Source organism: Equus asinus, chromosome 3 (genome assembly GCF_041296235.1).
Source record: "Equus asinus isolate D_3611 breed Donkey chromosome 3, EquAss-T2T_v2, whole genome shotgun sequence".
NCBI lineage: Eukaryota > Metazoa > Chordata > Mammalia > Perissodactyla > Equidae > Equus > Equus asinus.
In genome coordinates this window covers 125,735,478-125,755,487 of record NC_091792.1, presented here as the reverse complement: position 1 = coordinate 125,755,487, position 20,010 = coordinate 125,735,478, and the positions used below count along the sequence as shown (strand labels likewise).

The 20,010-nt window shown below is 35.4% G+C and overlaps 1 long non-coding RNA gene across 2 annotated transcripts in view; it reads left to right on the top strand.

Annotated features, from left to right (window-relative positions):
- LOC123284347 (uncharacterized) overlaps positions 1-19,704 on the top strand; it is a 55,588-nt gene extending 35,884 nt beyond the window's left edge. Inside the window, exons 3-4 of one of the 2 annotated variants that reach the window (XR_006525202.2) lie at positions 19,151-19,254; positions 19,577-19,704. This is a non-coding gene — a long non-coding RNA (uncharacterized lncRNA). Of the gene's footprint in view, positions 1-3,178; positions 3,315-19,150; positions 19,255-19,576 lie in introns of those variants that run through there. The other variant, XR_006526110.2, reaches the window with a different exon arrangement.
- The last annotated feature ends 306 nt before the right edge of the window (positions 19,705-20,010 follow it).

Here is a 20,010-nt window from a genome sequence, read left to right as displayed (position 1 = left end):
CCTTCACATTGGCATTTTGAGAAGAATAATTCTTAATTTTGCAGGACTTTATTTAGCATTTTAGGAAGTTTATCATCCCTTACCTCCAAACAGTAAATGCCAGTATTAACTCCCTGCTCCAGTCATAGTAGCAACAAATATGAGCCCACACATTTCCAAATGTCCCTGTGGAGAGTGAGGTAGAGCGGGAGAGGTTGGGAAGCATTGAAAAGGTCTTAGCAGAGATGTCTTTTCTAGTTCTGTCATTTCTTATCTTGTTACATTTAAATTTGTCAGGTGTGAGTTTCCTATTAATTGCAGACTGTAAAGTGGCAATTGCTTCAAGCTGTCAAGAATATCAAGAAAAGAAAAAAAAGCAAAGTTAAAATGATTTGGTACCTAAAAAGAAACTGATAAAGGGAAGGGAAATGACTAGAATACTAAATACTAAATAGAGTAGTATAGAATAGAATAATTAAGGATTTGCATTTCTCTCTGCAGAAAGCTGCAAATAATATAGGAGTGGATTAAGTATTAGAAAGAAATATAAGACAAATAGATGGCAGGACTGAGAGTCTGTTATATGGAAGGAATTCACAGCAGTTGTAGAAAAGACAAGCCATGGGCTGGGAGGAAATATGTTGTGATTTTTATACCAAAGAATCTTGGATCAGTAGGTCTTTTAGGAAAGATACCTGGTGGAGGCATGCCTCATATTTTTCCTGCAATTTCAAAATTCCCGCAATGAAAGAAACTACACTCCTTGAGTCTAGTGAATAGCAGAAAAGTATTTTTCTTTTGTCTATGAAAACTGGCATATTTCATTGATTTACAATTTTCTGCTGCTGAATGTTCAGTAAAGAATTGCCACTAATTTAGTATAATTACTATAAAATATTTGTTGCAACAATTATTGTCTTGGTGCACAATAAATAATAATTGATTAAAATAAGCCCAGGGGAGGCTAGAAATATGAAAGACCTTAGAGACAGTCTAACATAATTTTCTCTGTATAGGAGAGGAAATTAACGTTGAAAGATATTATTCAAAATAGCCTCTCAGCTACTTATCTGCAGTAGCTTGCTGAAAAATTCAGGAGATATATTTGGAATCAAAATATAGACTTGGGAGCCATCAGATTCCTGTGTAATTAAAATGCAGCTATTTCTTAGGATGTGCTTAGAAATGATGCTGGAGTAGGCAGCTTTGGAATCCAGAGGCCTGAGCTTGGTAGATATCAATTTGGGAGACTATCAAGAACTTTTCCTTAGCCACTGAGCATCAGTTAATAACGGCAAGAGAGAAGAGATGGAAGAAAGCTGGTTAGGGTAGGAGAACAAGTGCTATCCTGTGTTAATATTGAAGATTATGACATTTCAGTAGCACCAATCTGAATGACTCTGGTTTTTCATTGCTGTGTTTATTACTTGAGAGTAGCCAGAGAAATGATGAATTCTTTGATTTCAAGACAAATTTTGATGGAAATAAGCTGGTGCTAGAAGCATAAGCTAGAAGGATAGGGTGTTTTGATCAGAGTGAAATCTTTTTTAATTCAAGATTTCAGAAGCAGAGGTGTTGGGTGATCACTTAGTCCAGGATGTGGACATCAGAATGGACAGGGGGAATGGAATGTGCAGGAAATAACTGGAATTTTGGAAAATTAGAAAATGAAGGTTCAAAAGTCAGATAACTTTGTCACCACGTCATTAAGTTTATTGAGGATGATGGAAGATGTTGGAATAAAAAGAAAGACGGTATGCAAGGAGCCGAGGTCAATGATGAGTAAATCAGGTTGATAGGAAGCTACGTTGATGCAGAGGAGGAATGGCAGAGGATAAAGCAGTGATTGTCCAAAATGAACCCTGTAAAGTGAATGACTATCTTGAAGTTCCCGTGCTTCGGGTCACTGAAGAAAGTGGAGTATGGGAGACTGTGAGGGGAGTGCTCCTCATAGGGTTTTGTAAGAGAAGTAGTGTTTTGTCTGCCAGCAATCCGTCAGGAAAACAGAAGCCTCTAGGTATTTCAAAGAAGGGATTAAATACAAAGAATTAGAGGCTTACAAAAACAAGGAAGCTGCTCTGTTCATTCAGGAAATTACTATAGAAAAAAACTGAGGAAACCTCTGCTAATAATCTTAGCAGCCTGCAGACCTGAAGTAGGAAATTAACAGGGGGAAGCACTGGTTCACTGGATATGTCTCATATCCACAAGTAGGCCAAATGCCGATTTACTACTGCTCTTCTTCTAGCTTCCCAATCTTGTACAAATGACTCTTGTTAGTGGCCTCTAAACCAGAACACTGGTGGTACATGCGTCTGGAAATAATTTTCCCAACCTCTATCCCTCATGATACGTGGTGGTTGGCTGCTTAGCAGGTAGGAATAGTACTAAATGTGAACAGATAATATCAAGGAGACATATGTTCAAGTAAGATGAGTTAAGACGGGGAGGTAGAAAAGACGTTAGTTAATGGGTTAAGTAGAGATTTATTTGTTATTGTGAGACAAAGACTAAAGAGGTCAGAAGAAAAAGTTTTGAAAGAGAGAGGGACAGTGGGAAATTGCATCAAAACCAAGAAAGCACAGAGCAGTGTGACTCTGAAACTTTATGGGACCAGAAAAAGACTAGAGGGGATCATTTTTTGGTGGTTAATTAAATATCATAGTGAAATAAGGCATAGTAGGACTAGCTGACTTCAAATTTCCTTAAAAAGAAAAGGTTTCACTTTCTTTTTTTTTTTCCTGATGAAAAGGAAAACTTAGATCTTCTGGATGAAATTGGCAACATGGATTGTTTACGTATCTATGGAAATTCTAACCTGGCATACAGACAATGAAACAGCGACTTTCTAGGATCCTAATTATGTGTTAGAAACAGTGGCAACCACTGATAAATGAAATGGCAACACTCTTCTAATGGAAATGGAAGTTGACTTTAAAGGCCTGTCATATTTTACTTCAAAAGTCTGTAAAATGTTTAACAAATATGTGAATATCAGAGAGAAGGATATAGTGTGGTGCATGAATTAAATTGTGTTATTTTTCCAATTATTTATGAGTTCTTTTATAAGATTATGCTTCCTACTCCATTAACCTGGTTTTGGCAAAAAGAAAAGAAATTGAGTGGATGTGTGCTACTTAGGAACCAAAGTTTAATATGCATCATGTATTTCCACTATCCCTCTTTTTCCTGTCACCAGCCCAGCATGTCCCAGATAGGGACTGCTCTCTAACCTGAGTCCCTGAAAGAAGACATGAGGAGAGCGGCAGCTGACCAGTGATAAGCCGACGTGAGAAGACAATCCACCTTTGTTTTTTACCTACTGAGATTTTGAGGTTGTCTGTAATTGCATCAATACTTACTCGAACCATAAACATTCTATTCCGCAAATGTATTGGCCATGGAAATCTTTACTTGTTCATTTATTTTTAATCTCAGAGAATCTAGTGGGACATGTTTCATTGAAAACATGGGGAAATACTGGCTACTGGCTTAAAGTTATTAACTGTGTTTTCTCTTAAAATATATATTTTTAAGAAAAAAAAGAAATTGGTCCCTAAATTTTTGATCTTCAAAATGCAGTAAATGAAATTATCTTAATTACGTTTCTAGACAAACTCTCTAGTAACTTAACAAGTTGTATGTCATTACTACCACACAGTAACATTAATAGTATTTAAAATGTTTTTTGGATTGTTTTGTAACTTTGCTTGGTTTTTGTTACACGTGTGACCTTAAATTGGTTGTTTTGTGGATTTCCTTGTTGACTTTGGTGTGATAAAATCACAGTTAGGGAAAAACAGAAGATCAAATCTCTCACTCCAGCCCCTCTCAATTTGAGTCATGGATGAAGATTTCCATTGTTAGGCTCAGATGTGAGCTAACTCTGACTGGGAGAGGTAAAGATATGCAAGTAACAGGAGTGTGCTGGTAAATGTTTAACAACAGGCTCTTTCGGGGGAAAAAAAAAAAGAAAGCCCTGATTTGTAACATTACCAAATTTTCAAGGCATAAATACTCTTGCCATAGCCAATTTCAAGCTACTGTCTTAGTCACTGACCTGGAGTTGGGAAGAGATGTGCACACTTACTGGCTCTCCTGACTGTTCAAGCCAGCTTCCCCACACCCTGGTAAAGAGCCTGAGCCTTCTAACTGAGGTCTGGATTTCATGGTGGTGTTGTTGAGATGGTATTTATACAGTAAGCCTTGGATACCCTCAAGTATTAAATGTTACATCTCATATTTTTTTCATACCACTTTTGCCAAATAAAAATGAGACAGCTTCTGTTCTCTTGCTTCTTTATACTGTTTCGGTTTGGCTTCAAGTCCAGAGTCCTGTGGCAAATCACAACCCCGTCTTCTAGAAACCCGACAGTGCTTGCTTTTGAAGCCCTCTTCCCTCTGGAGCTGAATTCTCTACTTCCTACCTTCAACCACTCATCCGTCTTTCTGTAAATAGATCATCTGCCTAAGATATAGATTCTTCTTCGTACCGTGTCTTCAAGAATTGGTTCTTTCCACTCCTCATTCGATCCTACCATTCCCTCCCTCCTGAATTTAACTTTTACAGTCATTGACACCTGTCCACATCAGCTTTTATTTGCCCATCTGAACATTTCATCAGCCTGCCCCGTTATCTTGTTGTAATGATACTACGTATTTTCATTATCTTCGGTGACTGAGATCAAAGTGTGCCTCACCCTAAGCTCCTGAATTATAACAATAACTGTTGTGGGTAAATGCAACATAGATGCTTTAGACCATTTGATTAATACTTTTTATTAATGTATTCAAAAGACTCAAGGCAATTAAAATCTCATGTTTATCAAATTTTTATGTAGTTGAATTTCTGAGATACAGTATCATCATAAATGTAAAAACAATGCTATTTGAAAGGTATTTTGTGTAAATTCTTGGTTTGGAAAACTATGGGAAAGAAAAAATAATGATATACATAATATAGGAGGTAAAAATATGAATAAGTTCTCTCAAGATTATGTAATCTGTTATTTTCAATTCTTGTCCAGTTAATATTAAAACTTTTCATTAAAATAAGATAGCAAACAGGAGACGTACTTGCAGCTATGCCTTTTAGACGACAGCAAACCTTAAGAATTCAGAGTAGCAATGCATTATACAGTGATACTTTCAAAAGAAGTTAGCAGGAAAGTGTTACTAAAAACTTGCAGCATCGGTAACGCACCATTAGAGAGTGTGACTTGAGTAATGAAAATGGGAAATGTGTTATTTGAACAGGTGTTGCAGCCTATTTGGAGAGGTGTACCCACTCACCTACGTATATACTTATCTTCAAATGGCCGGACTGACCCTGCTTGACATGAAGAAAATCCTTTTTAAGAGAGACACACCTAAATTCAAAATAGTTTCTGCTGTGCCCTCGCTCATGCTTGCATTATATTAAAGTGAGCCTACTGGAATAAACAAATGTAAAACCCATGAGTCATTAAGTTCTTGAAAGATTTTGAGTGTTCAATCAAATATTATATGGTATGGAATCCAAACATGGTATCATTTAGTAACAACTTTTAAAGTCTTTAATGAAAAAAGATGTTACATAAAATAAAGCAATATATTGATTGAAAAGAAAAATTTCTCAGTTAACTCACCTCTTCCTTGGTTTTTGGTAATGAGAAAGCAATCTTAAAGGAAATGTGGGAGCTTGGAGAAAAAACATCTATTAAAAACAAAACATGACAAAACAACCAGGAGTAAGAAGCAAGGAGAGTGTTGTATCCACTGTTATTATTATTTCTGTGAATGGTAAACACAACACTTTCTAGCATTCAAGAGCTGTTTTCTTACCTGAGATGTGTAAAGAACAAAAAAGAAGAAATGCAGAAGTGAAAATACAGCATCTGCACATTATTTCCTCCAAAATAGGGCCAAGTGGGAATATGAGAAATGTTTTTAATACTAAAAGTGACTCATATAATGTTTCCTTACAAGTGACTTAGTGACGAATTTTATTTCTTACCCACCTTGTTCTTATGCAATATTTATTCAGGAAGCATTTGTTAAGCACTTAAACATTTTGCCAGACATTATAAACGATTATTAGATACACAATTATTTAGAAACAATTCTGCCCTCAAGTAATTTAAAATTAGAAGGAAAGATGTTGAGAGAATAGGTATATGTGATACAGAGAGATGAGTCCCTTAATAAGACTAAGTAGGGGAAAGATGCGGGAACAGTTCACAGCAGGAATGGTGAGCCCAGTCTTGGAGGAATCAACAAAGGCTACCTTGGGTAAATGCTTCTAGTAATGTGCATATGTGAGTTTCTCTGTAAAATATGTTACTAGAAATGAAACTCAAAAGTATTTGGGTATCTAATTTTGAATACCTTCTCAATTAATCTTTGAAGGTTTTGCACCAGTTTATGTGACCTCTAAATGTTTTACACCCTCACTAAATTTGTATACTATCAAGAATTTGAGCTCTGATATTCTGATGCTTTTATCTTTCCATATCTTTTATTTTGAGCAAGATAAGGTAACTCTTCATAGAGTTATAAACCATCCATATATCTGTGTATTTTTACTGAATTGCTTTGGCCTTAGTGACTTGGAAACTTTCATTATATATTTAGGAAACTTTTTTTTTATCATATCTGTTGTAAAATTATCCTGCAGGTTGTTTGTCTTTTGACTTAATAGCAATTTTTTCTGAACAGAAGTATTGTATTTTTATGTATGTAGTTTTCTATGTTAAGGGATTATTTCTCTATTCCAGGAATTGATATTAGGATTAAATGTTTTGTATTATATTTTATATTAATGGGAATTATATTATGCATTCTCTTCTGCAAAAAGCTCCCCTTCTTCAACCCACTTAACTTATATACTTACTTAAGTATATGCAAAATTTACTTATATATACTTAGGTATAAAATATACTTACTTAAGTATAATGCAAAATTTGGAATATCTATAACCTTAGCTTAATCTGTATAAACACTGCAGACATTTCTCTCATATGTATTTACAATAATTTATGTAACGAATCCCTTATTATTGTGCATATAACTTTGGCATCTACAGAGATGAATGTAAGGCTTTCACTCTTTGACAAATATTACAAACTCTGTTAATGGATTTTTAATAGTGAACTATTTGCCTCCCTATTTTATGTACTTCTAGTTTCATTGCTCATATTTTATTTCAGATTCTTAATATATCTTTTATTTATTTGCTTATTTGAATACTCTTCATGAGACTAGATTGATTATTTTTTAGTGCGTAATCTTTGTCAGGTTGAGGTCAGTATTATGCTGATCTCACTAGATCGGTGGACTTACTTTTCTTTACGGTCTGCATCAATTTAGAGAGAATTATTATTTTATCTTCTTGAAAGTTAGAGGGAACTATGTAGCTATCTCTGGGCCTAGAGCTTGCTTAAGGGGCAGTGACTTGATATTCTCAAATTTTCAAATTTCTAGATTCTCTAGAATAGAATTTGAGAGTTTCTATTTGATGTCAGATAAGCTATGGTAATTTATATTAGCTAGAAAATAATAATTTCATATTAATATTCAAATTTATTTCATAATGTTGGTTAATTTAAGATTTTTAAAATTGATTTGTATCTGGGATTTTTCCCTACTTATTTATGTATTTTAGCTTTTTTCTTGTTTAGTTTTTCTGATGCTCACTTATTCTATTTTAATTTTACTTATTTTGTTGATTTTTCTCATAAAAATCAGCTCTTGGATTTATTTACTTTTTTTGTACTTTAAAATTAATTTCTTCTTTTTCCTTCACCAATTCTTATATTTTCCTTGGCTTATATATTTTAGATATATTTTTCCTAAATTTTGAATTGGTTACTTAACTCATTTATTTTTATTCTTCGTAAATTAGCTATTTAAATCCCTTTTCCTCTGATTACAAATTTAGTTATTTGCCACAAATGTAGTTAGACTTTGAAAAATATTTTATTCTCTAGATATTTTGTAAATTTTTGCCAATGCTTTGAGCAATATTTGCTTCAGAGTATTTTTGAATGGTTCATTATTACTATGTTTTTGTACTTAGTATTCATTGCAGTTTATAATTTATAAGTTTTTATGCTTTCATTTTTGGTGCATAAAGCTTTATGACATATTTTTTGTGACATATATTCTTTACAATTATAACTTGGCCTTAAAAATATCTATTTACTGCTATTGAATGTGAATTAAGTCTTATTTGGTAATCAAACCATGGTTCTCATTTCAGACTCTTTTGGATCACTTGTATATAATATATCCCTGCGTTTTGTCTTGAGCCATTTTTAGAGGGGTTTTTTTTTGTTTACTAAGATAATTTTTTCACTTGATATGTCAGAAAAGTTTCTACTTATGCCTATAATTTTTTTCTTATACTTTCTCTTTTTATTGTGCCTTTAAAAAGATTGGTCCCTCTACTTTGGTTCTACTTGAGTTGTTATGGGTGCATGTGTTTATTTATTTTTTATAATGTGAAGCTTTATAATGTGCTTTCTTCAAGTGGTTACATCATAGCTATTTATCAGTAATCTTTAAGCTTTTTTGATCATATGCCATTACATATACCATTATTAGTAAGAAAAAACTCCACAACACAGTCCTAATGTGTAAAAAATTGTTTTAATGCTTTTTATATGTAAAATTCTCAATATTTATGTTAAATAAATGAAAAATAAATTTATATCATATTCCAGATACAAACAATTACAGATTGAAGTGGTAATATTTTATTTCAATACTCCAAGAAATATTTGTACATATTTCCTATGGTATGGAGAATACTGGATCTTAATGTAGTCATTTTAGACATTATCTATTGATTTCACACTCCAGAAGAAGTTTAATGTGTATGCTTTCATTTCCTTTCACCTTCCTTAACCTTAACCATCTCATTATATTATTATTATTTATTATTATTTAATCTTTACCATCTGATTATATTATTTCTAGCTCTTCTGTTGGTAACGTTTATACCTTAAATGAAATACTTAGGCTTCTTTTACTGAACTTATTACTTTTAAATAGTTTTCAATAAATTCTTACTCCTCATTCTGAAAAATGGAATAATCAGTTTATAGCAGAAGCTATTCTAACAGATCTCTACTTACATGACTTGTTTTAAGCATTGTAGTCTGTTCTCTCTATAAAACATAACTGATGGATGTCCACTATGTGTGAAAAACTTATTTCTAGGTGACCCCTATGTATCTTGCTCTAGTAGATTGTATTTTCCAAAGATGGATGAAACAATATCTTTCATCCCATATGCCCTTCAACAATCTGACCTTGCCAACCTGCCATCTATGCCCTCTCTGCTTGGACCTGGGCAAACTTAATGTGTTACCCTTAATCAATAGAATGCAATGGAAATAATGTTGTGTTACATCGAAGACTAGATTACACAAGGCCGTGGAGCTTCAGCTTCTTATTTTGAGACATTTTTTGGGTGACAATCAGCAGCCATGGAAGAAGTGTAATCATTGTGCTAGGAAGACTACATCTAAATCTAAGATATCCATAAATTTTCTTTTGCCTTTATTTTTGGGAGCCCCCCCCAACCCCGGTTTTCTTCTTACTACATAACCAGCTCACCGTTGAAGTTCTTCTGTTGTTATATAATTTCTTTGTTGATATCTTGCAGCTATGCCTTAAGTTCTTATTTTTTATAGATATCATGTTTTCTTCCATGTCATGGTTTAGTTAAAAAAATATTAGTCACAATTTTGACTAGTTACATACAAACTTTTTCTCATGTGCTCCCTAGCTACCTTTGGTGTGTGATTTTTCTCTTCTTCTTTTTAGTATTGTAATTTTACATAGATATTTCTAAGTTACTACTTATATTTGGATTGAGATCATTCTGGGATTAGATAATTTATTCATCCATAAATAATGTAAGGTATGCCTGCAGAGTGAGCAGTTATTGCAGGCAGCTTGATCTTCTTTCTGTGATCTGTGGAAACTTTCTTATCAACACTTCTTTGTCCTTTTGACTTGATTCGGCTTCCTGTGAGTTGAAAGTCCTGCTGATTCAGAATGAAGGCTTGTAGGTTTTTGTTTTTCAGGGTTTTTTTTCTTTCTTCTTCTCCCTCCTAATACATCCTTTTCTTCAGATGACAAAAATTGGTAGGTGCAAAGCTTCTTGTGACTTAGAATTTTCCCTCTTTTCTTACATGAAGATAACCTGTTAGCAAAGATGGGTATAACTAATTTCCAAATTCAGTGATATTTCTGCCATGCGATGGTATTAAGTCTAGTTCAGGGAATATGATATTGTGATTTATAATAAGAAATATATATTTGGTCTTCATCCTCATTTCTGGCACCGAGCTCCTAAAACTCTTGGAATTTCCTAAGTGGTAAAAGCCATAGATGTGTCGTTTATTATATTAATGAGGTGAATTTTGGACTACACCTAGGGAGTTATTAGAAGGTTGGAACTTTCAGTCCCATTCCCCAGACTACCAGGGAGAGGAGAAGAGCTGGAGGTTGAATCAATTGCCAATGGCCAATGATTTAATCAACCATGCCTATGTAATGAAGCCTCCATAAAACCTCCAAAGGATAGGGTTCAGAGAGCTTCTGGGTTGATGAACACGAGGAGATGCTGGGGGAGTGGCACTCCTAGAGATTAACGTGAAAGTTCTGTGCCCTCTCCCCATACCTTGCCCTGTGCATCTCTTCCATCTGGCTGTTCCTGAATTATATCCTTTTATAATAAACTGGTGATTTAGTGAGTAAAATGTTTCTCCGAGTTCTGTGAGCCATTCTAGCAAATTAATCAAACCAAAAGAGGAGGTTGTGGGAACCTCTGATCTATAGTCAGTCGATCAGAAATACAGGTAACAACCTGGGTTTGCAATGGGAGTCTGAAGTGAGGATGAGGGGCAGACTTGTAGAATTAAACCCTTAACCTGTGGAATCTGATGCTATCTCCAGGTAGATAGTGTCAGAGTTGAGTTGAATTGTAGGATACCCAGCTGACATCCAGAACATTGCTTGTTGTTGGTATGGGGGAACCCCTCTCCCACATACACACATTGAAATTGGGTTCACGATCACCAAAGAAGGAGACTTCTGGAGACAGCCCCTGCTTTTTATTCATGAGGTCCTTTTTGTAACCTTGTAGGAAGGAAGAAAATAATGACCATCCACTTGGGGTACAGTGACAGTTTACCTGAGACATTCTTTGATATAAAACTGAGTAATTATAGAGATGTCTCCAGCTTTTCCTGTGGCACACCTGTGAAGAGATGTGGTTTTCTACATCTAATATTTTATTTATGTCCTTTTTTAAGAATTTAATTTTATTATTAGCCTGTTAACCTTCCCTTATTAATTTCAAATTCCAGATAAAATAAATTTAGGCAGCGCCTTATTGGGTAGCTTCACTTACTGTAGAAAAATCTTACCCTGAAAACTTTGTCTAGAAGAATGTAAGAGTTCTAGACTTTATCAGTTTAAATTTTTATGAGCTTTACTATCTTTGGCAGTTATTATTCATAGTGTATGATTTGAGATTTTATTTAATTCACTGGTTTCATTGAATATTTTTTCCATTTTGTTGATTTTGGTGGGAGTCTAGGTAGAAGATAAAATTAAAATTGATGGAGTCTCACAACATTTATTTTGAAGCCACCCAAGATTTTCATGTTAAAGAAGTTCTCTCTGATAATTGATTATTGAGGTAGAGAAAGAGGATAATGAAGGCTGGAAAGCTAGTCTGAAGGCTTTTAATAAGAGGAAGTGTTGACTAATATAATGGCATTGGTAATAAAGAGGATAAAAATAATTTGAGACACGTTAAAGAAGTAGAACTGGAAGAATTGCATGGTTCTTTTCATACTGGGCTTGAGGGAAACAACAGAATCAAGCATAAAAATTAGTTTGGTGTAGAGACACTAGATTAATTTTCTCCCATATCCTGGATTAAGGAAATTAGAATGAAAGTGATTATGTTGTAAGAGATGATGAGTTTATTGTTGAAAAGGGTGAGTTTCAATGTCTCTAAACATCAAACTGGTTATTTTTACCCCCAGACAACATTTGTCAATGTCTGGAGACATTTTTTGTCACAACTGGGGCTCAGTGCTAGTGGCATCTAGTGAGTAGGGGCCAGGGATGCTGCTAAAAATCCTATAATATACAGGAAATCCCCTTAACAAAGAATTATCTAGCCCAAAATATCAATAAGGTTGAGGTTGAGAAACTGTGATATAGGTGGAAATGTCCAAGAAGAAGGCAGTTCAGTATTCAGTTCTGGAGTTCAGTGGAGAGACCAATTTTGGAGCCACAGTTTTGGAAGCGATCTCCAGTTGGTCACAATTCTTTATTTGTCCTTACTAGATACATAGGTAGACTTCATTTCTCAGCTTGCCTTCTGTTAGGTGAGCCTTTGTGACTTACTTCTAACTAATGAAATGGAGCAGGAGAATGGGGAGAAGGAGAATTTGAGACCAAGCATGGAAGCCACAGTCTTTTATAACCTAATTTGGGAATGGTATACCATCACTCTGCCATATGCCATGGGCAGACCAAGCCTGGTGCATTGTGGGTGGGGGCTAGTTAAGAGTAGGTCCACCTCAGATTTTAGAGATTGGCTATCACGGAGGTTTATCTTTTATAGCAGGTAGTGCCACCCTTGTCAATATCAATAATTCTATTTTTCTTTCAATAAGAATCAGTAGTGGTTCTTGCACTGGGAGAGTTTGACTTGGAGGTGAATGAAAGTCTAATGAAAAACTGACAAAAATTGTCACAAATAATAAGTGTTTTAAGTATCTGCTAAGGAGTGAATTATGTCCCTTCCAAATTCATATGTTGAAACTGTAACCCTCAATTTGACTGTATTTGGAGATAAGGCCTTTATGGAAGTAACTAAGGTTGGATGAGATGATAAGTGTGGGGCCTTGACCCGATAGGATTAGTGTTCTTATAAGCAGAGACATCAGAAATGTTGTTCTCTTTCTGCCATGTGTGGACACAGCAAGAAGGTGGCCAGGGCATGTACAAACCAAGAAGAGAGCTCTTACCAGAACCAATCATGGTAGCATCTTGATTTCAGACTTCTAGCCTCCAGAACAGTGAGGAAATAAATTTGTTGTTTAAACCACGCAGTCTATGGTATTTTGTTACGGCAGCCCCAGCTGACTAATACAGTATCCATTTGTGGAAGGTCCATCCAATGCTATACCAGAGTAACAGAGATATATCCTGACAAGAGTCATTGTCATGCAGGAGAAAAGCTAGGTTTTTGGTGTGAAAGTAACCAGATTAGGCTCAAGATGAAGTTGTTCGTGCTAAGCCCTGTGACCAGCAAATCAAAACTTAAGTAAGTTTCTATGTTCAGCTCTCAGGAAAGGAAGGCCTAGATCAACCAATCAGTGCTTGCCTGCTCAGCACAAGCTCCCTAACCCAGCTCCCAGACTTCCCTTTACTCCATATAAGGAAAGTAACCCAGCTTTAACCAATCAACAAATGCCCAGTATAATTTCCCGTTCCTGCTCACTTTGGTCTATAACATTTCATCAAATATGTATCAAGTGTTTGTACAGCTTGTGTAGCTCTTTAGAGCTCCTTTCTATCTGCGAGATTGGATGCTGCTTGATTCATGAGTCATTGAATAAAAGCCTACTAGATGAGTAAATTTTAGAAAGTTTCTTATAACATAGGAAAATCGGTACTAGGAATGTCCCACGGACAGACTGTTGAGAAACCTTAGAGTTAGATCTAGAAGGAAGGGGTAGAACCTAGAAATGGAGCCTAAGTCAAATCTACAGTGCCTGAATGGAAGGTGATGGAATTCAAGAAACAAGAGCCCCAAAAGCAAGGAGCAAGAAAAACTAGAAAGTAGAATAGCCTCGTGGTTAAAGATGGGCTTTGATTTCTGACAGATACTGGTTTGAATTTCATCTTCACTAGTAACTGTAACTTTGAGTGAATTTACTTGATTTGAGTTTTCCCACCCCTAAAATTAGGATATTAAAATATACTTCATGAGATTGTTTTAAGATATAAACTACCATGCATATAAAATACCAAGTACAGCGTCATTACAGAGGAGCATTTTATACATATTTGATGAAGTGTTTAACAAATTATTTGAGTATATGGTTTAAAGTAAACTGAATATTATAGATTCCTCTAGATTCTTTAATAGTCCTTATTTCCAGTAAGGAATTATGTTGCATAATCACAATACATAATTTTTTATATCTTTCATTTTTAATGGAGAAGGTGAAGAATATGAATGAAATATTGACAAATTAATCTTTTGAAATTTTAAGTATTGAAGTTTTGTTGCAGTCAAGTTTAATGATGGAATATTGATTTTTCAAGTCCAAATGTATACAGCATGATAGAAAATAATAACTAATATGGAGTTCATAAATAACTTCATACAAATAATCTCATTAAATGTTCATCACTGCTTTTTTGATAGACATTTGGTATTATGTTCCTCTTTATTTATAAAGAAATAGAAGCTTAGAATGATTGTCAAAGATAATAATCAGTCACTGGCAAAGAAAGAATTCAAGTGCAAGACTTCTGACTATCTAAAAAATAAGGATATAATAGCCTTATATATATATATTCTTATATATAGATCCTTATATATCCTTATATATATATCCTTTTTATATATATTATAATAATATAATTCTATTGTAAGCATTAGAATAGAGAGAACCTGCAGAATGGCAAAACACCAAGTAGAGTGCCTACCACACATTAAATGGGAAAATCAACCATCCCTCCCACCTGCTTTTAGTCCCCACATATCAAATGCTTTCTATCACACCATGATTCTTAAGCTGGTGTCCAGAATCTGCATTATAAAAGAGGTTAGAAAAACCTGAATAGAGTCTGCTTAAATAAGAGATTATAGGTTTTAGATATCAACCTATTGCCTGAATCACAATCAAATTAGACGTTGCATGATAGATCCCGACCCCAGTTCTCCTTAAAGAATTTCATTATTGACCTGGACAGAGAGTATACTCATTAAGTTTGCAGCTGACAGATGTTAAAAGTGAGGGTTAAAAGGAAAGTGATGTATGACAGAGAGATTTGAACTACAAAGTGAAAGGAATAATTTGGAGAAGAAATCAGGGCAAAGTGAATAATTTGCTTAAATATCCACACGACAAATATTTATTGAGTATTTACTATGTGCACTGGGAATTCAGCAATGAGAAAGCAATACAAAATGCAACACAATGTCCCTGCTTTCATAAAGCTTATGTTCTAACAATAAAAGGTCTTTAACAAACCTATATGGTATATCAGATGACTGAGTGCTTTGAAAAAAAAAATAAGGGAGAGAAAGGGAGATATGGGCATCTGGGGATTGATTTTTATCTAGGATGGTCAAGGAAAGGCCTCATTGCCAAGTAATGTTACTCAGTCATTTACTGAATTTTTTAATTGATTCCATAATATTTACTCTGAGCATACACTGAACAGTCTCTTATGGTTTAATAAGTAGTTGTGGTCATGTTTGCAAGAGATAATTCAGTTTGGCAATGATTCTTAACATTTTTGGCAACTAATTTGCCTTTGAGAATCTTTTTTCCCTGTGAGGAAGATTGGCCCGCCAGTCTTCCTCTATTTTATATGTGGGACACTGCCATAGCATGGCTTCATGAGTGGTGTGTAGATCTGCACCTGGGATCTGAACTCGTGAACCCCAGGCTACTGAAGTGGAGCATATGAACTTAACCACTATGCCACTGGGCCAGCCCTGAGCATCTTTTAAATGCTATGAATGCTCTCCCAAGAAAATGCCTACATGTACATATACATAGCATTGTCAACTTTAAGGATTCCTTGAAACTAAAACTTGAGGTTAAGAGGTCCTTATTTGGGGTTGAAATTATAACCTAGCTAAAAACTGGCAACATGGAGCCATTCCTCAATTTCAAGTGAATCATAAGTAGTCTTGTATTTAGGATGCACAAAATTACTGTATATAATTATGGCATTCTGTACTTAAGAGGAGAAAAGAACCATGAGCATGGTTAAATGTTTGTAAATAGCATCTATGAGGACTCTACGTTGGGAGAAAAGAAGTTAGAAAAAAGAAACCCACCATTCTTGAAGTGAACAAATGGTTATTTTGTAGTAGATTTACTTCCTATGAAATGTATCATAATTTTTATGTAATTATAGTATGAAGTGGTAAGTGTAGATATAAAAAACATATTTATAAAGCTAACTTTTTCTAATTTCTTCTTTTTTCCCTCTACTTTGCTTCAAGCCTCCCTTGCTGGGTTCAAACTATTCACAAACCGATTCTGATGGTAGTGTCCAGTGCATTTTGTTGTTGTTTTTATAGAATCATAAACTTTCAAATCCAGATGTAACATCGCATGATCACATTGTCTAACTATTTTATAACTGAAGTAATTGAGACAAAAGATAGCGACTTGCCTAAGTTCACACATCCAGTTATATTATTAAATAATGTCTAACATATAATACAAAGGTAATATGAGCCAGGGGCTGAGGAAGCTAGGCACTAAGGCAATACTCACTTTAAGTTTTGGAAACTGAGCCAGAAAGATGGCACACTATTTGCCCAGGATTACAGGATTAGTAAGGAGCAGAGTTGGGATTTAAGGCCAGGATTCCTGACTTCACAGCCCACCCAGGACTGCGTGTCACTCAAGTCTTCTGGCTCCAGTTATCTGCAATTTACACAACTCTAGACTGCCTCCATCTTAAACTCCCAGCCGCCTCTTCATTTATACTCTAAACCTTGGTTCCCTAAATACAGCTGCCAGGGACAGGTGGAAGACTGTTGAGAAAAGAACAGGCAGCAACGTTCTTGTTTAGCCTCTTTTTATAACTATTTTTTTCCTACAGATTGGAGTATTTTTCTCAATTATGCATACTTATTCATTCTGCCAAAAAATTCTTTTAAGGCTGTTAAAGCTGTAGTCAATTTTCTCAGTTTGATGTTCCAAAGGAACCTGCTGTGTCTTTTTTATTCTGTGCAAAAATAGGCATGGTAGGATCCACCAGCTGCTAAAGTCATTGGGTAGCTTAAAAACTTTCTATTTGTTTTCTCCATTGTTATATTTTCATAGTTTCAGAATTTGAGCAGCATTTAATTTCTCTCTGCTTTACATTTTTCTTTAGAGAAAGAGCACACTGGTATTTGTTTGTAGATGTTGGAGGAATACTCTCAAAGAGAGAAATTATTCTTCAAATATCCACGACCACTGAATACTAAATAGTACTGCAGTATACTGGGGGGAAAAAACCCCAAACCAACCAAACAACAAAAAATCCTGCAAACCAAAAGTTCAGGAGTCTCAGGAGAAGAATATGACAGTTATTCTTGTAAACTGAAATGTAAAGACATTTTACTATATCCTCTCTGGAGAGAATTCTTACAGTATTTACCAAAGACCCTAAATGTATTCACATCTTTTGACTCAGCAATTACACACCTTAAAATACATACAAAATTATATAATGTTGTATTTTTTTGTTAAAGGAAACAATCAGAGCCTAAATGTTCAACAGTAAGGTATTCATTTAATGAATTGTGATACCATCACACAAGAAAGTCTTTTTTTTTTTAAAGATTTTATTTTTTCCTTTTTCTCCCCAAAGCCCCTGGGTACATAGTTGTATATTCTTAGTTGTGGGTCTTTCTAGTTGTGGCATGTGGGACGCCACCTCAGCGTGGCTCGATGAGCAATGCCGTGTCCGCGCCCAGGATTCGAACCAACGAAACTCTGGGCCGCCTGCAGCAGAGTGCGTGGACTTAACCACTCAGCCACAGGGCCGGCCCCAAGAAAGTCTTACAGAACCATTATAATGCTGTTTTAAATACCAGTGTTTATTGATATTTACTTATTAATATGGCAAGTCTGATAATTTGTGGTTAAGCCATAAAACTAAACAAAAAGTTTATGAAATAGTATGTACAACATCATCCCATATTTTCATAAGGAAAAAGACTTGAAAAAGTTACTGCCAAATAGTTTCATTTTGCACAAATGTCTTCTCTGATCACTATTTTTGCCACTTTTTGTATCTTTGAACCTAATCTACTGACTTTGTGTGTGTGTGTGAGGAATATTGGCCCTGAGCTAACATCTGTTACCAATCCTCCTCTTTTTGCTTGAGGAAGATTGTTGCCGAGCTAACATCTGTACCAATCTTCCTCTGTTTTATGTTGGATGCTGCCACAGCATGGCTTGATGAGTGGTGCCAGGTCTGTGCTCAGGATCCAAACCTGCAAACCCCAGGCCACAGAGGCAGAGCACGTGAGCGTAACCACTATGCCACTGGGCCAGCCCCTCTGCTGACTTCTTGCTCACAATATTTTCTACACGTTGGGGGAGTAAAAAGGGAATTAGAACAAATATGATCTGTCCTTGCTTTTATGATGCTTGCCAATTACCAAGGATGCAGGTGTTAAGTAAAGAATCAAAAAAATAGAAGTATGAGGCCTGTTAGGAAGTCAAATGACAGGATGCTTTCTGAGTACATAATAGCAATCCTTGGAAGCCTAACTTCTAGGGTTAATTTTCACAAAGGGCTTCAAGAGAGAAGACATTCGCCTATCTGGAAGGAAAAGAAATATGATTGTCTACTTTGTAAACTTGAGCTTATTAGGCATTGCCTTGTTTATTGATTAGATTTGTGTAGTTTGAAGTCAAGCCCCATTCATTTTTGCTCTTCTGAAGCCTGGCATGATTTTCCTCTTTTGAACTTCTCTGGTACCATTTGTCAGCTAACTCATTTGGTACCCAGAAAATACCATGTTTTTATGTGTATATCACCTTTCTTCTCAACATAATGGGAAATTCCTTCAAAGCAAAAATAGCCATTTACCCTGACTCTTCACAGAATTTCTCATGGAACCCAATAAGTAATAGATACTAAATAAATGACTGTTGAACAAAACCCTCAAAGCTGGTTACAACTGATACGTGTTCTGTACAAAGGCAAGGTAAATTTACATTGTCTCTTTAGGAAAGCATATATAATCTCTTACTCTTTTAATTCTATCCTCAAAGATCTCCCAGTTAAGATAGTTTCTATACACATACCTCTAATGGGATAAAACTCAACCTTGAGGAAGCATGCTAGAGAGGATAGAATGTGATCTTTAGGATCAGACACATCTACGTTTGAATTCTAGCTCCTGAATTTCTGGCTCTGTGACCTTATACATGAATTAAAGTCAACATGGGAAAACAGTAGCAGACCTAAAATGTTGTCCGGGGATTTCGTGAAATAATCTTGGTGAGTACCTTAATTCCATTATTTCTATAACATATAATGACTGATTCTCATGGCCTCTATTGTACTGTAAGTAGCATCACTTTTCCTTGGATAATGCAATAGCCTTCTAAATGACCTCCCGGCTTTCACCCTTGCCCCATCGCGTTTTATTCCTGTTATGGGCTGAATTACGCTGGCTAACAATTCGTATATTGAAGTCCTAACCTCTAGTACCTCAGAACATGACTGTATTTGGAGATGGGCTCTTTAATGAGATAATTAAGTTAAAATGAGGTCATTTGAGTAGGTCTTAATCCAACCTAACTGGTATCCTTATAAAAAGGGGGACTTGGACATGACCCGTGCAGAGGTAAGACGATGTGAAGACAAAAAGAGCAGATGGCCATTTACAAGAGAAGGAGAGAGACCTCAGAAGAAACCAACTCTGAAGACACCTTGATCTTGGACTTCTAGCCTCCAGAATGGTGCAAATATAAATTTTTGTTTTTTTAAGCTATTCAGTCTGTGGTACTTTGTTTTGGCAGCCATAGCAAACTAGTAGAATTCTCTACTCAAGTAACAGGGACATATTTTAAAACTTTAAAATATCTAAGTCATATCATAACCTACCTGTGCCCCCTCCCTGCCCCCCAACACACACACCACAAAGTCTTCACTTAGAGCAGAATTCTAAGGCCCACAGCAGCACAGGTAAATACACCATGAGACTCTGGGTTACTTCTCTCACCTCATTTTCTATCTCTCTTCTAGTCACTC